Below are 17924 nucleotides of genomic sequence, written 5' to 3' on the forward strand. Positions count from 1 at the left end.
TGTTCCAGAGCCATTCGCCCGATGAGTCCTTGATATTTAGTCGTTTTCAGCCAATTTTCTGGATTTTTGAAAATTTCATTTTTTTGTGAAAATATCCACTAAATGAGGGAATAATATGTGTGAGGGTACCCAGGAGAGTTCCAAATGTGTGTGGGTAGAATATATATCCCACGGGGGTAAAATTGAAAACATTTGAAAAAATTTATTTTTTTGGACTTAGTAATTTTTCCGGTGTTTATCAGACTTTCAGGTAGGGCAAATGTCAGTGAGCGTTCCGATTTCAGTTCCAGAGCGATTCGCCCAATGAGTCCTCGCTATTTAGTTGTTTTCAGCCAATATTTTGGATTTTTGAAAATTTCACTTTTTTGTGAAAATATCCACTAAATGAGGGAATAATATGTGTGAGGGTACCCCAGGAGAGTTCCAAATGTGTGTGGGTAGAATATATATCCCACGGGGGTAAAATTGAAAAAAGTTGAAAAAAATTTTTTTTTTGTACTTAGTCATTTTTCCGATGTTTATCAGACTTTCAGATAGGGGAAATGTCAGTGAGCATTCCGATTTCAGTTCCAGAGCAATTCGCCCAATGAGTACTTGATATTTAGTCGTTTTCAGGAAATTTTCTGGATTTTTGAAAATTTCACTTTTTTGTGAAAATATCCACTAAATGAGGGAATAATATGTGTGAGGGTACCCCAGGAGAGTTAAAAATGTGTATGGGTATAATATATATCCCACGGGTGTAAAATTGAAAAAAGTTGAAAAAAATTTTTTTTTGTACTTAGTCATTTTTCAGACGTTTATCAGACTTTCAGATAGTGGAAATGTCAGTGAGCGTTCCGATTTCAGTTCCAGAGCGATTCTCCCAATGAGTCCTTGCTATTTAGTCGTTTTCAGCCAATATTTTGGATTTTTGAAAATTTCACTTTTTTGTGAAAATATCCACTAAATGAGGGAATAATATGTGTGAGGGTACCCCAGGAGAGTTCCAAATGTGTGTGGGTAGAATATATATCCCACGGGGGTAAAATTGAAAAAAGTTGAAAAAATTTTTTTTTTGTACTTAGTCATTTTTCCGACATTTATCAGACTTTCAGATAGGGGAAATGTCAGTGAGCGTTCCGATTTCGGTTCCAGAGCGATTCGTCGAATGAGTCCGTGATATTTAGTCGCTTTCAGCCAATATTTTGGATTTTTGAAAATTTCACTTTTTTGTGAAAATATCCACTAAATGAGGGAATAATATGTGTGAGGGTACCCCAGGAGAGTTCCAAATGTGTGTGGGTAGAATATATATCCCACGGGGGTAAAATTGAAAAAAGTTGAAAAAAAATCTTTTTTGGACTTAGTCATTTTTCCGGCGTTTATCAGACTTTCAGATAGGGGAAATGTCAGTGAGCGTTCCGATTTCAGTTCCAGAGCGATTCTCCCAATGAGTCCTTGCTATTTAGTCGTTTTCAGCCAATATTTTGGATTTTTGAAAATTTCACTTTTTTGTGAAAATATCCACTAAATGAGGGAATAATATGTGTGAGGGTACCCCAGGAGAGTTCCAAATGTGTGTGGGTAGAATATATATCCCACGGGGGTAAAATTGAAAAAAGTTTAAAAAAATTTTTTTTTGTACTTAGTCATTTTTCAGACGTTTATCAGACTTTCAGATAGTGGAAATGTCAGTGAGCGTTCCGATTTCAGTTCCAGAGCGATTCTCCCAATGAGTCCTTGCTATTTAGTCGTTTTCAGCCAATATTTTGGATTTCTGAAAATTTCACTATTTTGTGAAAATATCCACTAAATGAGGGAATAATATGTGTGAGGGTACCCCAGGAGAGTTCCAAATGTGTGTGGGTAGAATATATATCCCACGGGGGTAAAATTGAAAAAAGTTGAAACATTTTTTTTTTGTACTTAGTCATTTTTCCGACGTTTATGAGATTTTCAGATAGGGGAATTGTCAGTGAGCATTCCGATTTCTGTTCCAGAGCGATTCGCCCAATGAGTCCTTGATATTTAGTCGTTTTCAGCCAATTTTCAGGATTTTTGAAAATTTCATTTTTTTGTGAAAATATCCACTAAATGAGGGAATAATATGTGTGAGGTTACCCCAGGAGAGTTCCAAATGTGTGTGGGTAGAATATATATCCCACGGGGGTAAAATTGAAAAAAGTTGAAAAAAATTTTTTTTTGTACTTAGTCATTTTTCCGGCGTTTATCAGACTTTCAGATAGGGCAAATGTCAGTGAGCGTTCCGATTTCGGTTCCAGAGCGATTCGCCCAATGAGTCCGTGATATTTAGTCGCTTTCAGCCAATATTTTGGATTTTTGAAAATTTCACTTTTTTGTGAAAATATCCACTAAATGAGTGAATAATATGTGTGAGGGTACCCCAGGAGAGTTCCAAATGTGTGTGGGTAGAATATATATCCCACGGGGGTAAAATTGAAAAAAGTTTAAAAAAATTTTTTTTTGTGCTTAGTCATTTTTCAGACGTATATCAGACTTTCAGATAGTGGAAATGTCAGTGAGCGTTCCGATTTCAGTTCCAGAGCGATTCTCCCAATGAGTCCTTGCTATTTAGTCGTTTTCAGCCAATATTTTGGATTTTTGAAAATTTCACTTTTTTGTGAAAATATCCACTAAATGAGGGAATAATATGTGTGAGGGTACCCCAGGAGAGTTCCAAATGTGTGTGGGTAGAATATATATCCCACGGGGGTAAAATTGAAAAAAGTTGAAACTTTTTTTTTATTGTACTTAGTCATTTTTCCGACGTTTATGAGACTTTCAGATAGGGGAATTGTCAGTGAGCATTCCGATTTCTGTTCCAGAGCGATTCGCCCAATGAGTCCTTGATATTTAGTCGTTTTCAGCCAATTTTCGGGATTTTTGAAAATTTCATTTTTTTGTGAAAATATCCACTAAATGAGGGAATAATATGTGTGAGGGTACCCCAGGAGAGTTCCAAATGTGTGTGGGTAGAATATATATCCCACGGGGGTAAAATTGAAAAAAGTTGAAAAAAAATCTTTTTTGGACTTAGTCATTTTTCCGGCGTTTATCAGACTTTCAGATAGGGGAAATGTCAGTGAGCGTTCCGATTTCAGTTCCAGAGCGATTCTCCCAATGAGTCCTTGCTATTTAGTCGTTTTCAGCCAATATTTTGGATTTTTGAAAATTTCACTTTTTTGTGAAAATATCCACTAAATGAGGGAATAATATGTGTGAGGGTACCCCAGGAGAGTTCCAAATGTGTGTGGGTAGAATATATATCCCACGGGGGTAAAATTGAAAAAAGTTTAAAAAAATTTTTTTTTGTACTTAGTCATTTTTCAGACGTTTATCAGACTTTCAGATAGTGGAAATGTCAGTGAGCGTTCCGATTTCAGTTCCAGAGCGATTCTCCCAATGAGTCCTTGCTATTTAGTCGTTTTCAGCCAATATTTTGGATTTCTGAAAATTTCACTTTTTTGTGAAAATATCCACTAAATGAGGGAATAATATGTGTGAGGGTACCCCAGGAGAGTTCCAAATGTGTGTGGGTAGAATATATATCCCACGGGGGTAAAATTGAAAAAAGTTGAAACATTTTTTTTTTGTACTTAGTCATTTTTCCGACGTTTATGAGATTTTCAGATAGGGGAATTGTCAGTGAGCATTCCGATTTCTGTTCCAGAGCGATTCGCCCAATGAGTCCTTGATATTTAGTCGTTTTCAGCCAATTTTCGGGATTTTTGAAAATTTCATTTTTTTGTGAAAATATCCACTAAATGAGGGAATAATATGTGTGAGGTTACCCCAGGAGAGTTCCAAATGTGTGTGGGTAGAATATATATCCCACGGGGGTAAAATTGAAAAAAGTTGAAAAAAATTTTTTTTTGTACTTAGTCATTTTTCCGGCGTTTATCAGACTTTCAGATAGGGCAAATGTCAGTGAGCGTTCCGATTTCGGTTCCAGAGCGATTCGCCCAATGAGTCCGTGATATTTAGTCGCTTTCAGCCAATATTTTGGATTTTTGAAAATTTCACTTTTTTGTGAAAATATCCACTAAATGAGTGAATAATATGTGTGAGGGTACCCCAGGAGAGTTCCAAATGTGTGTGGGTAGAATATATATCCCACGGGGGTAAAATTGAAAAAAGTTTAAAAAAATTTTTTTTTGTGCTTAGTCATTTTTCAGACGTATATCAGACTTTCAGATAGTGGAAATGTCAGTGAGCGTTCCGATTTCAGTTCCAGAGCGATTCTCCCAATGAGTCCTTGCTATTTAGTCGTTTTCAGCCAATATTTTGGATTTTTGAAAATTTCACTTTTTTGTGAAAATATCCACTAAATGAGGGAATAATATGTGTGAGGGTACCCCAGGAGAGTTCCAAATGTGTGTGGGTAGAATATATATCCCACGGGGGTAAAATTGAAAAAAGTTGAAACTTTTTTTTTATTGTACTTAGTCATTTTTCCGACGTTTATGAGACTTTCAGATAGGGGAATTGTCAGTGAGCATTCCGATTTCTGTTCCAGAGCGATTCGCCCAATGAGTCCTTGATATTTAGTCGTTTTCAGCCAATTTTCGGGATTTTTGAAAATTTCATTTTTTTGTGAAAATATCCACTAAATCTGGGAATAATATGTGTGCGGTTACCCCAGGAGAGTTCCAAATGTGTGTGGGTAGAATATATATCCCATGGGGGTAAAATTGAAAAAAGTTGAAAAAAATTTTTTTTTGTACTTAGTCATTTTTCCGGCATTAATCAGACTTTCAGATAGGGCAAATGTCAGTGAGCGTTCCGATTTCAGTTCCAGAGCGATTCGCCCAATGAGTCCGTGATATTTAGTCGTTTTCAGCCAATATTTTGGATTTTTGAAAATTTCACTTTTTTGTGAAAACATCCACTAAATGGGGAAATAATATATGTAAGGGTACCCCAGGAGAGTTCCAAATGTGTGTGGGTAGAATATATATCCCACGGGGGTAAAATTGAAAAAAGTTGAAAAAATTTTTTTTTTGTACTTAGTCATTTTTCAGACGTTTATCAGACTTTCAGATAGGCGAAATGTCAGTGAGCATTCCGATTTCAGTTCCAGAGCGATTCGCCCAATGAGTCCTTGATATTTAGTCGTTTTCAGCCAATTTTCTGGATTTTTGAAAATTTCATTTTTTTGTGATAATATCCACTAAATGAGGGAATAATATGTGTGAGGGTACCCCAGGAGAGTTCCAAATGTGTGTGGGTAGAATATATATCCCACGGGGGTAAAATTGAAAACAGTTGAAAAAATATTTTTTTTTGGACTTCATCATTTTTCCGGCGTTTATCAGACTTTCAGATAGGGCAAATGTCAGTGAGCGTTCCGATTTCAGTTCCAGAGTGATTCGCCCAATGAGTCCGTGATATTTAGTCGTTTCCAGCCAATATTTTGGATTTTTGAAAATTTCACTTTTTTGCGAAAATATGCACTAAATGAGGGAATAATATGTGTGAGGGTACCCCAGGAGAGTTCCAAATGTGTGTGGGTAGAATATATATCCCACGGGAGTAAAATTGAAAAAAGTTGAAAAAATTTTTTTTTTGGACTTAGTCATTTTTCCGACATTTATCAGACTTTCAGATAGGGGAAATGTCAGTGAGCGTTCCGATTTCTGTTCCAGAGTGATTCACCCAATGAGTCCTTGATATTTAGTCGTTTTCAGCCAATTTTCTGGATTTTTGAAAATTTCACTTTTTTTGTGAAAATATCCACTAAATGAGGGAATAATATGTGTGAGGGTACCCCAGGAGAGTTCCAAATGTGTGTGGGTAGAATATATATCCCACGGGGGTAAAATTGAAAAAAGTTGAAAAAAAATCTTTTTTGGACTTAGTCATTTTTCCGGTGTTTATCAGACTTTCAGATAGGGAAAATGTCAGTGAGCGTTCCGATTTCAGTTCCAGAGCGATTCGCCTAATGAGTCAGTGATATTTAGTCGTTTTCAGCCAATATTTTGGATTTTTGAAAATTTCACTTTTTTGTGAAAATATCCACTAAATGAGGGAATAATATGTGTGAGGGTACCCCAGGAGAGTTCCAAATGTGTGTGGGTAGAATATATATCCCACGGGGGTAAAATTCAAAAAAGTTGAAAAAAATTTTTTTTTGTACTTAGTCATTTTTCCGACGTTTATGAGACTTTCAGATAGGGGAATTGTCTGTGAGCATTCCGATTTCTGTTCCAGAGCGATTCGCCCAATGAGTCCTTGATATTTAGTCGTTTTCAGCCAATTTTCTGGATTTTTGAAAATTTCATTTTTTTGTGAAAATATCCACTAAATGAGGGAATAATATGTGTGAGGGTAACCCAGGAGAGTTCCAAATGTGTGTGGGTAGAATATATATTCCACCGGGGTAAAATTGAAAAAAGTTGAAAAAAATTTTTTTTTTGGACTTAGTAATTTTTCCGGTGTTTATCAGACTTTCAGATAGGGCAAATGGCAGTGAGCGTTCCGATTTCAGTTCCAGAGTGATTCGCCCAATGAGTCCGTGATATTTAGTCATTTACAGCCAATATTTTGGATTTTTGAAAATTTCACTTTTTTGTGAAAATATCCACTAAATGAGGGAATAATATGTGTGAGGGTACCCCAGGAGAGTTCCAAATGTGTGTGGGTAGAATATATATCCCACGGGGGTAAAATTGAAAAAAGTTGAAAAAATTTTTTTTTTTGGACTTAGTCATTGTTCCGGTGTTTATCAGACTTTCAGATAGGGCAAATGTCAGTGAGCGTTCCGATTTCAGTTCCAGAGCGATTCGCCCAATGAGTCCTTGCTATTTAGTCGCTTTCAGCCAATATTTTGGATTTTTGAAAATTTCACTTTTTTGTGAAAATATCCACTAAATGAGGGAATAATATGTGTGAGAGTACCCCAGGAGAGTTCCAAATGTGTGTGGGTAGAATATATATCCCACGGGGGTAAAATTCAAAAAAGTTGAAAAATTTTTTTTTTTGTACTTAGTCATTTTTCAGACGTTTATCAGACTTTCAGATAGGGGAAATGTCAGTGAGCGTTCCGATTTCAGTTCCAGAGCGATTCGCCCAATGAGTCCTTGATATTTAGTCGTTTTCAGCCAATTTTCTGGATTTTTGAAAATTTCAATTTTTTTGTGAAAATATCCACTAAATGAGGGAATAATATGTGTGAGGGTACCCCAGGAGAGTTCCAAATGTGTGTGGGTAGAATATATATTCCAAGGGGGTAAAATTGAAAAAAGTTGAAAAAAATTTTTTTTTTGGACTTAGTCATTTTTCCGGTGTTTATCAGACTCTCAGATAGGGCAAATGTCAGTGAGCGTTCCGATTTCGGTTCCAGAGCGATTCACCCAATGAGTCCGTGATATTTAGTCGCTTTCAGCCAATATTTTGGAAAATTTCACTTTTTTGTGAAAATATCCACTAAATGAGGGAATAATATGTGTGAGGGTACCCCAGGAGAGTTCCAAATGTGTGTGGGTAGAATATATATCCCACGGGGGTAAAATTGAAAAAAGTTGAAAAAAAATCTTTTTTGGACTTAGTCATTTTTCCGGCGTTTATCAGACTTTCAGATAGGGCAAATGTCAGTGAGCGTTCCGATTTCAGTTCCAGAGCGGTTCGCCCAATGAGTCCTTGCTATTTAGTCTTTTTCAGCCAATATTTTGGATTTTTGAAAATTTCACTTTTTTGTGAAAATATCCACTAAATGAGGGAATAATATGTGCGAGAGTACCCCAGGAGAGTTCCAAATGTGTGTGGGTAGAATATATATCCCACGGGGGTAAAATTCAAAAAAGTTGAAAAAAATTTTTTTTTGGACTTAGTCATTTTTCCGACGTTTATGAGACTTTCAGATAGGGGAATTGTCTGTGAGCATTCCGATTTCTGTTCCAGAGCGATTCGCCCAATGAGTCCTTGATATTTAGTCGTTTTCAGCCAATTTTCTGGATTTTTGAAAATTTCATTTTTTTGTGAAAATATCCACTAAATGAGGGAATAATATGTGTGAGGGTAACCCAGGAGAGTTCCAAATGTGTGTGGGTAGAATATATATTCCACCGGGGTAAAATTGAAAAAAGTTGAAAAAAATTTTTTTTTTGGACTTAGTAATTTTTCCGGTGTTTATCAGACTTTCAGATAGGGCAAATGGCAGTGAGCGTTCCGATTTCAGTTCCAGAGTGATTCGCCCAATGAGTCCGTGATATTTAGTCATTTACAGCCAATATTTTGGATTTTTGAAAATTTCACTTTTTTGTGAAAATATCCACTAAATGAGGGAATAATATGTGTGAGGGTACCCCAGGAGAGTTCCAAATGTGTGTGGGTAGAATATATATCCCACGGGGGTAAAATTGAAAAAAGTTGAAAAAATTTTTTTTTTTGGACTTAGTCATTGTTCCGGTGTTTATCAGACTTTCAGATAGGGCAAATGTCAGTGAGCGTTCCGATTTCAGTTCCAGAGCGATTCGCCCAATGAGTCCTTGCTATTTAGTCGTTTTCAGCCAATATTTTGGATTTTTGAAAATTTCACTTTTTTGTTAAAATATCCACTAAATGAGGGAATAATATGTGTGAGAGTACCCCAGGAGAGTTCCAAATGTGTGTGGGTAGAATATATATCCCACGGGGGTAAAATTCAAAAAAGTTGAAAAAATTTTTTTTTTGTACTTAGTCATTTTTCAGACGTTTATCAGACTTTCAGATAGGGGAAATGTCAGTGAGCGTTCCGATTTCAGTTCCAGAGCGATTCGCCCAATGAGTCCTTGATATTTAGTCGTTTTCAGCCAATTTTCTGGATTTTTGAAAATTTCAATTTTTTTGTGAAAATATCCACTAAATGAGGGAATAATATGTGTGAGGGTACCCCAGGAGAGTTCCAAATGTGTGTGGGTAGAATATATATTCCAAGGGGGTAAAATTGAAAAAAGTTGAAAAAAATTTTTTTTTTGGACTTAGTCATTTTTCCGGTGTTTATCAGACTCTCAGATAGGGCAAATGTCAGTGAGCGTTCCGATTTCGGTTCCAGAGCGATTCGCCCAATGAGTCCTTGATATTTAGTCGCTTTCAGCCAATATTTTGGAAAATTTCACTTTTTTGTGAAAATATCCACTAAATGAGGGAATAATATGTGTGAGGGTACCCCAGGAGAGTTCCAAATGTGTGTGGGTAGAATATATATTCCACCGGGGTAAAATTGAAAAAAGTTGAAAAAAATTTTTTTTTTGGACTTAGTAATTTTTCCGGTGTTTATCAGACTTTCAGATAGGGCAAATGGCAGTGAGCGTTCCGATTTCAGTTCCAGAGTGATTCGCCCAATGAGTCCGTGATATTTAATCATTTACAGCCAATATTTTGGATTTTTGAAAATTTCACTTTTTTGTGAAAATATCCACTAAATGAGGGAATAATATGTGTGAGGGTACCCCAGGAGAGTTCCAAATGTGTGTGGGTAGAATATATATCCTACGGGGGTAAAATTGAAAAAAGTTGAAACATTTTTTTTTTGTACTTAGTCATTTTTCCGACGTTTATGAGACTTTCAGATAGGGGAATTGTCAGTGAGCATTCCGATTTCTGTTCCAGAGCCATTCGCCCGATGAGTCCTTGATATTTAGTCGTTTTCAGCCAATTTTCTGGATTTTTGAAAATTTCATTTTTTTGTGAAAATATCCACTAAATGAGGGAATAATATGTGTGAGGGTACCCAGGAGAGTTCCAAATGTGTGTGGGTAGAATATATATCCCACGGGGGTAAAATTGAAAACATTTGAAAAAATTTATTTTTTTGGACTTAGTAATTTTTCCGGTGTTTATCAGACTTTCAGGTAGGGCAAATGTCAGTGAGCGTTCCGATTTCAGTTCCAGAGCGATTCGCCCAATGAGTCCTCGCTATTTAGTTGTTTTCAGCCAATATTTTGGATTTTTGAAAATTTCACTTTTTTGTGAAAATATCCACTAAATGAGGGAATAATATGTGTGCGGGTACCCCAGGAGAGTTCCAAATGTGTGTGGGTAGAATATATATCCCACGGGGGTAAAATTGAAAAAAGTTGAAAAAAATTTTTTTTTTGTACTTAGTCATTTTTCCGATGTTTATCAGACTTTCAGATAGGGGAAATGTCAGTGAGCATTCCGATTTCAGTTCCAGAGCAATTCGCCCAATGAGTACTTGATATTTAGTCGTTTTCAGGAAATTTTCTGGATTTTTGAAAATTTCACTTTTTTGTGAAAATATCCACTAAATGAGGGAATAATATGTGTGAGGGTACCCCAGGAGAGTTAAAAATGTGTATGGGTATAATATATATCCCACGGGTGTAAAATTGAAAAAAGTTGAAAAAAATTTTTTTTTGTACTTAGTCATTTTTCAGACGTTTATCAGACTTTCAGATAGGGCAAATGTCAGTGAGCGTTCCGATTTCAGTTCCAGAGCGATTCGCCCAATGAGTCCTTGCTATTTAGTCTTTTTCAGCCAATATTTTGGATTTTTGAAAATTTCACTTTTTTGTGAAAATATCCACTAAATGAGGGAATAATATGTGCGAGAGTACCCCAGGAGAGTTCCAAATGTGTGTGGGTAGAATATATATCCCACGGGGGTAAAATTGAAAAAAGTTGAAAACAATTTTTTTTTGGACTTAGTCATTTTTCCGGCGTTTATCAGACTTTCAGATAGGGCAAATGTCAGTGAGCGTTCCGATTTCAGTTCCAGAGCGATTCGACCAATGAGTCCTTGCTATTTAGTCGTTTTCAGCCAATATTTTGGATTTTTGAAAATTTCACTTTTTTGTGAAAATATCCACTAAATGAGGGAATAATATGTGTGAGGGTACCCCAGGAGAGTTCCAAATGTGTGTGGGTAGAATATATATCCCACGGGGGTAAAATTGAGAAAAGTTGAAAAAAAATTTTTTTTGGACTTAGTCATTTTTCCGGCGTTTATCAGACTTTCAGATAGGGCAAATGTCAGTGAGCGTTCCGATTTCAGTTCCAGAGCGATTCGCCTAATGAGTCCGTGATATTTAGTCGTTTTCAGCCAATATTTTGGATTTTTGAAAATTTCACTTTTTTGTGAAAATATCCACTAAATGAGGGAATAATATGTGTGAGGGTACCCCAGGAGAGTTCCAAATGTGTGTGGGTAGAATATATATTCCACCGGGGTAAAATTGAAAAAAGTTGAAAAAAATTTTTTTTTTGGACTTAGTAATTTTTCCGGTGTTTATCAGACTTTCAGATAGGGCAAATGGCAGTGAGCGTTCCGATTTCAGTTCCAGAGTGATTCGCCCAATGAGTCCGTGATATTTAATCATTTACAGCCAATATTTTGGATTTTTGAAAATTTCACTTTTTTGTGAAAATATCCACTAAATGAGGGAATAATATGTGTGAGGGTACCCCAGGAGAGTTCCAAATGTGTGTGGGTAGAATATATATCCTACGGGGGTAAAATTGAAAAAAGTTGAAACATTTTTTTTTTGTACTTAGTCATTTTTCCGACGTTTATGAGACTTTCAGATAGGGGAATTGTCAGTGAGCATTCCGATTTCTGTTCCAGAGCCATTCGCCCGATGAGTCCTTGATATTTAGTCGTTTTCAGCCAATTTTCTGGATTTTTGAAAATTTCATTTTTTTGTGAAAATATCCACTAAATGAGGGAATAATATGTGTGAGGGTACCCAGGAGAGTTCCAAATGTGTGTGGGTAGAATATATATCCCACGGGGGTAAAATTGAAAACATTTGAAAAAATTTATTTTTTTGGACTTAGTAATTTTTCCGGTGTTTATCAGACTTTCAGGTAGGGCAAATGTCAGTGAGCGTTCCGATTTCAGTTCCAGAGCGATTCGCCCAATGAGTCCTCGCTATTTAGTTGTTTTCAGCCAATATTTTGGATTTTTGAAAATTTCACTTTTTTGTGAAAATATCCACTAAATGAGGGAATAATATGTGTGCGGGTACCCCAGGAGAGTTCCAAATGTGTGTGGGTAGAATATATATCCCACGGGGGTAAAATTGAAAAAAGTTGAAAAAAATTTTTTTTTTGTACTTAGTCATTTTTCCGATGTTTATCAGACTTTCAGATAGGGGAAATGTCAGTGAGCATTCCGATTTCAGTTCCAGAGCAATTCGCCCAATGAGTACTTGATATTTAGTCGTTTTCAGGAAATTTTCTGGATTTTTGAAAATTTCACTTTTTTGTGAAAATATCCACTAAATGAGGGAATAATATGTGTGAGGGTACCCCAGGAGAGTTAAAAATGTGTATGGGTATAATATATATCCCACGGGTGTAAAATTGAAAAAAGTTGAAAAAAATTTTTTTTTGTACTTAGTCATTTTTCAGACGTTTATCAGACTTTCAGATAGGGCAAATGTCAGTGAGCGTTCCGATTTCAGTTCCAGAGCGATTCGCCCAATGAGTCCTTGCTATTTAGTCTTTTTCAGCCAATATTTTGGATTTTTGAAAATTTCACTTTTTTGTGAAAATATCCACTAAATGAGGGAATAATATGTGCGAGAGTACCCCAGGAGAGTTCCAAATGTGTGTGGGTAGAATATATATCCCACGGGGGTAAAATTGAAAAAAGTTGAAAACAATTTTTTTTTGGACTTAGTCATTTTTCCGGCGTTTATCAGACTTTCAGATAGGGCAAATGTCAGTGAGCGTTCCGATTTCAGTTCCAGAGCGATTCGACCAATGAGTCCTTGCTATTTAGTCGTTTTCAGCCAATATTTTGGATTTTTGAAAATTTCACTTTTTTGTGAAAATATCCACTAAATGAGGGAATAATATGTGTGAGGGTACCCCAGGAGAGTTCCAAATGTGTGTGGGTAGAATATATATCCCACGGGGGTAAAATTGAGAAAAGTTGAAAAAAAATTTTTTTTGGACTTAGTCATTTTTCCGGCGTTTATCAGACTTTCAGATAGGGCAAATGTCAGTGAGCGTTCCGATTTCAGTTCCAGAGCGATTCGCCTAATGAGTCCGTGATATTTAGTCGTTTTCAGCCAATATTTTGGATTTTTGAAAATTTCACTTTTTTGTGAAAATATCCACTAAATGAGGGAATAATATGTGTGAGGGTACCCCAGGAGAGTTCCAAATGTGTGTGGGTAGAATATATATCCCACGGGGGTAAAATTGAGAAAAGTTGAAAAAAAATTTTTTTTGGACTTAGTCATTTTTCCGGCGTTTATCAGACTTTCAGATAGGGCAAATGTCAGTGAGCGTTCCGATTTCAGTTCCAGAGCGATTCGCCTAATGAGTCCGTGATATTTAGTCGTTTTCAGCCAATATTTTGGATTTTTGAAAATTTCACTTTTTTGTGAAAATATCCACTAAATGAGGGAATAATATGTGTGAGGGTACCCAGGAGAGTTCCAAATGTGTGTGGGTAGAATATATATCCCACGGGGGTAAAATTGAAAACATTTGAAAAAATTTATTTTTTTGGACTTAGTCATTTTTCCGGTGTTTATCAGACTCTCAGATAGGGCAAATGTCAGTGAGCGTTCCGATTTCGGTTCCAGAGCGATTCGCCCAATGAGTCCTTGATATTTAGTCGCTTTCAGCCAATATTTTGGAAAATTTCACTTTTTTGTGAAAATATCCACTAAATGAGGGAATAATATGTGTGAGGGTACCCCAGGAGAGTTCCAAATGTGTGTGGGTAGAATATATATTCCACCGGGGTAAAATTGAAAAAAGTTGAAAAAAATTTTTTTTTTGGACTTAGTAATTTTTCCGGTGTTTATCAGACTTTCAGATAGGGCAAATGGCAGTGAGCGTTCCGATTTCAGTTCCAGAGTGATTCGCCCAATGAGTCCGTGATATTTAATCATTTACAGCCAATATTTTGGATTTTTGAAAATTTCACTTTTTTGTGAAAATATCCACTAAATGAGGGAATAATATGTGTGAGGGTACCCCAGGAGAGTTCCAAATGTGTGTGGGTAGAATATATATCCTACGGGGGTAAAATTGAAAAAAGTTGAAACATTTTTTTTTTGTACTTAGTCATTTTTCCGACGTTTATGAGACTTTCAGATAGGGGAATTGTCAGTGAGCATTCCGATTTCTGTTCCAGAGCCATTCGCCCGATGAGTCCTTGATATTTAGTCGTTTTCAGCCAATTTTCTGGATTTTTGAAAATTTCATTTTTTTGTGAAAATATCCACTAAATGAGGGAATAATATGTGTGAGGGTACCCAGGAGAGTTCCAAATGTGTGTGGGTAGAATATATATCCCACGGGGGTAAAATTGAAAACATTTGAAAAAATTTATTTTTTTGGACTTAGTAATTTTTCCGGTGTTTATCAGACTTTCAGGTAGGGCAAATGTCAGTGAGCGTTCCGATTTCAGTTCCAGAGCGATTCGCCCAATGAGTCCTCGCTATTTAGTTGTTTTCAGCCAATATTTTGGATTTTTGAAAATTTCACTTTTTTGTGAAAATATCCACTAAATGAGGGAATAATATGTGTGCGGGTACCCCAGGAGAGTTCCAAATGTGTGTGGGTAGAATATATATCCCACGGGGGTAAAATTGAAAAAAGTTGAAAAAAATTTTTTTTTTGTACTTAGTCATTTTTCCGATGTTTATCAGACTTTCAGATAGGGGAAATGTCAGTGAGCATTCCGATTTCAGTTCCAGAGCAATTCGCCCAATGAGTACTTGATATTTAGTCGTTTTCAGGAAATTTTCTGGATTTTTGAAAATTTCACTTTTTTGTGAAAATATCCACTAAATGAGGGAATAATATGTGTGAGGGTACCCCAGGAGAGTTAAAAATGTGTATGGGTATAATATATATCCCACGGGTGTAAAATTGAAAAAAGTTGAAAAAAATTTTTTTTTGTACTTAGTCATTTTTCAGACGTTTATCAGACTTTCAGATAGGGCAAATGTCAGTGAGCGTTCCGATTTCAGTTCCAGAGCGATTCGCCCAATGAGTCCTTGCTATTTAGTCTTTTTCAGCCAATATTTTGGATTTTTGAAAATTTCACTTTTTTGTGAAAATATCCACTAAATGAGGGAATAATATGTGCGAGAGTACCCCAGGAGAGTTCCAAATGTGTGTGGGTAGAATATATATCCCACGGGGGTAAAATTGAAAAAAGTTGAAAACAATTTTTTTTTGGACTTAGTCATTTTTCCGGCGTTTATCAGACTTTCAGATAGGGCAAATGTCAGTGAGCGTTCCGATTTCAGTTCCAGAGCGATTCGACCAATGAGTCCTTGCTATTTAGTCGTTTTCAGCCAATATTTTGGATTTTTGAAAATTTCACTTTTTTGTGAAAATATCCACTAAATGAGGGAATAATATGTGTGAGGGTACCCCAGGAGAGTTCCAAATGTGTGTGGGTAGAATATATATCCCACGGGGGTAAAATTGAGAAAAGTTGAAAAAAAATTTTTTTTGGACTTAGTCATTTTTCCGGCGTTTATCAGACTTTCAGATAGGGCAAATGTCAGTGAGCGTTCCGATTTCAGTTCCAGAGCGATTCGCCTAATGAGTCCGTGATATTTAGTCGTTTTCAGCCAATATTTTGGATTTTTGAAAATTTCACTTTTTTGTGAAAATATCCACTAAATGAGGGAATAATATGTGTGAGGGTACCCAGGAGAGTTCCAAATGTGTGTGGGTAGAATATATATCCCACGGGGGTAAAATTGAAAACATTTGAAAAAATTTATTTTTTTGGACTTAGTCATTTTTCCGGTGTTTATCAGACTTTCAGATAGGGCAAATGTCAGTGAGCGTTCAGATTTCAGTTCCAGAGCGATTCACCCAATGAGTCCTCGCTATTTAGTTGTTTTCAGCCAATATTTTGGATTTTTGAAAATTTCACTTTTTTGTGAAAATATCCACTAAATGAGGGAATAATATGTGTGAGGGTACCCCAGGAGAGTTCCAAATGTGTGTGGGTAGAATATATATCCCACGGGGGTAAAATTGAAAAAAGTTGAAAAAATTTTTTTTTTTGTACTTAGTCATTTTTCCGATGTTTATCAGACTTTCAGATAGGGGAAATGTCAGTGAGCATTCCGATTTCAGTTCCAGAGCGATTCGCCCAATGAGTCCGTGATATTTAGTCGATTTCAGCCAATATTTTGGATTTTTGAAAATTTCACTTTTTTGTGAAAATATCCACTAAATGAGGGAATAATATGTGTGAGGGTACCCCAGGAGAGTTCCAAATGTGTGTGGGTAGAATATATATCCCACGGGGGTAAAATTGAAAAAAGTTGAAAAATTTTTTTTTTTTGTACTTAGTCATTTTTTCGACGTTTATCAGTCTTTCAGATAGGGGAAATGTCAGTGAGCGTTCTGATTTCAGTTCCAGAGCGATTCGCCCAATGAGTCCGTGATATTTAGTCGTTTTCAGCCAATTTTCTGGATTTTTGAAAATTTCACTTTTTTGTGAAAATATCCACTAAATGAGGGAATAATATGTGTGAGGGTACCCCAGGAGAGTTCCAAATGTGTGTGGGTAGAATATATATCCCACGGGGGTAAAATTGAAAAAAGTTGAAAAAAAATTTTTTTTGGACTTAGTCATTTTTCCGGCTTTTATCAGACTTTCAGATAGGGCAAATGGCAGTGAGCGTTCCGATTTCAGTTCCAGAGTGATTCGCCCAATGAGTCCGTGATATTTAATCATTTACAGCCAATATTTTGGATTTTTGAAAATTTCACTTTTTTGTGAAAATATCCACTAAATGAGGGAATAATATGTGTGAGGGTACCCCAGGAGAGTTCCAATTGTGTGTGGGTAGAATATATATCCCACGGGGGTAAAATTGAAAAAAGTTGAAAAAAAATCTTTTTTGGACTTAGTCATTTTTCCGGCGTTTATCAGACTTTCAGATAGGGCAAATGTCAGTGAGCGTTCCGATTTCAGTTCCAGAGCGATTCGCCCAATAAGTCCATGCTATTTAGTCGTTTTCAGCCAATATTTTGGATTTTTGAAAATTTCACTTTTTTGTGAAAATATCCACTAAATGAGGGAATAATATGTGTGAGGGTACCCCAGGAGAGTTCCAAATGTGTGTGGGTAGAATATATATCCCACGGGGGTAAAATTGAAAAAAGTTGAAACATTTTTTTTTTGTACTTAGTCATTTTTCCGACGTTTATGAGACTTTCAGATAGGGGAATTGTCAGTGAGCATTCCGATTTCTGTTCCAGAGCCATTCGCCCAATGAGTCCTTGATATTTAGTCGTTTTCAGCCAATTTTCTGGATTTTTGAAAATTTCATTTTTTTGTGAAAATATCCACTAAATGAGGGAATAATATGTGTGAGGGTACCCAGGAGAGTTCCAAATGTGTGTGGGTAGAATATATATCCCACGGGGGTAAAATTGAAAACATTTGAAAAAATTTATTTTTTTGGACTTAGTAATTTTTCCGGTGTTTATCAGACTTTCAGGTAGGGCAAATGTCAGTGAGCGTTCCGATTTCAGTTCCAGAGCGATTCGCCCAATGAGTCCTCGCTATTTAGTTGTTTTCAGCCAATATTTTGGATTTTTGAAAATTTCACTTTTTTGTGAAAATATCCACTAAATGAGGGAATAATATGTGTGAGGGTACCCCAGGAGAGTTCCAAATGTGTGTGGGTAGAATATATATCCCACGGGGGTAAAATTGAAAAAAGTTGAAAAAAATTTTTTTTTTGTACTTAGTCATTTTTCCGATGTTTATCAGACTTTCAGATAGGGGAAATGTCAGTGAGCATTCCGATTTCAGTTCCAGAGCAATTCGCCCAATGAGTACTTGATATTTAGTCGTTTTCAGGAAATTTTCTGGATTTTTGAAAATTTCACTTTTTTGTGAAAATATCCACTAAATGAGGGAATAATATGTGTGAGGGTACCCCAGGAGAGTTAAAAATGTGTATGGGTATAATATA

Source organism: Phyllobates terribilis, unplaced genomic scaffold, assembly GCF_046119375.1.
Source record: "Phyllobates terribilis strain yellow unplaced genomic scaffold, ASM4611937v1 Scaffold_13__5_contigs__length_258822181, whole genome shotgun sequence".
In the NCBI taxonomy this organism is placed as follows: domain Eukaryota; kingdom Metazoa; phylum Chordata; class Amphibia; order Anura; family Dendrobatidae; genus Phyllobates; species Phyllobates terribilis.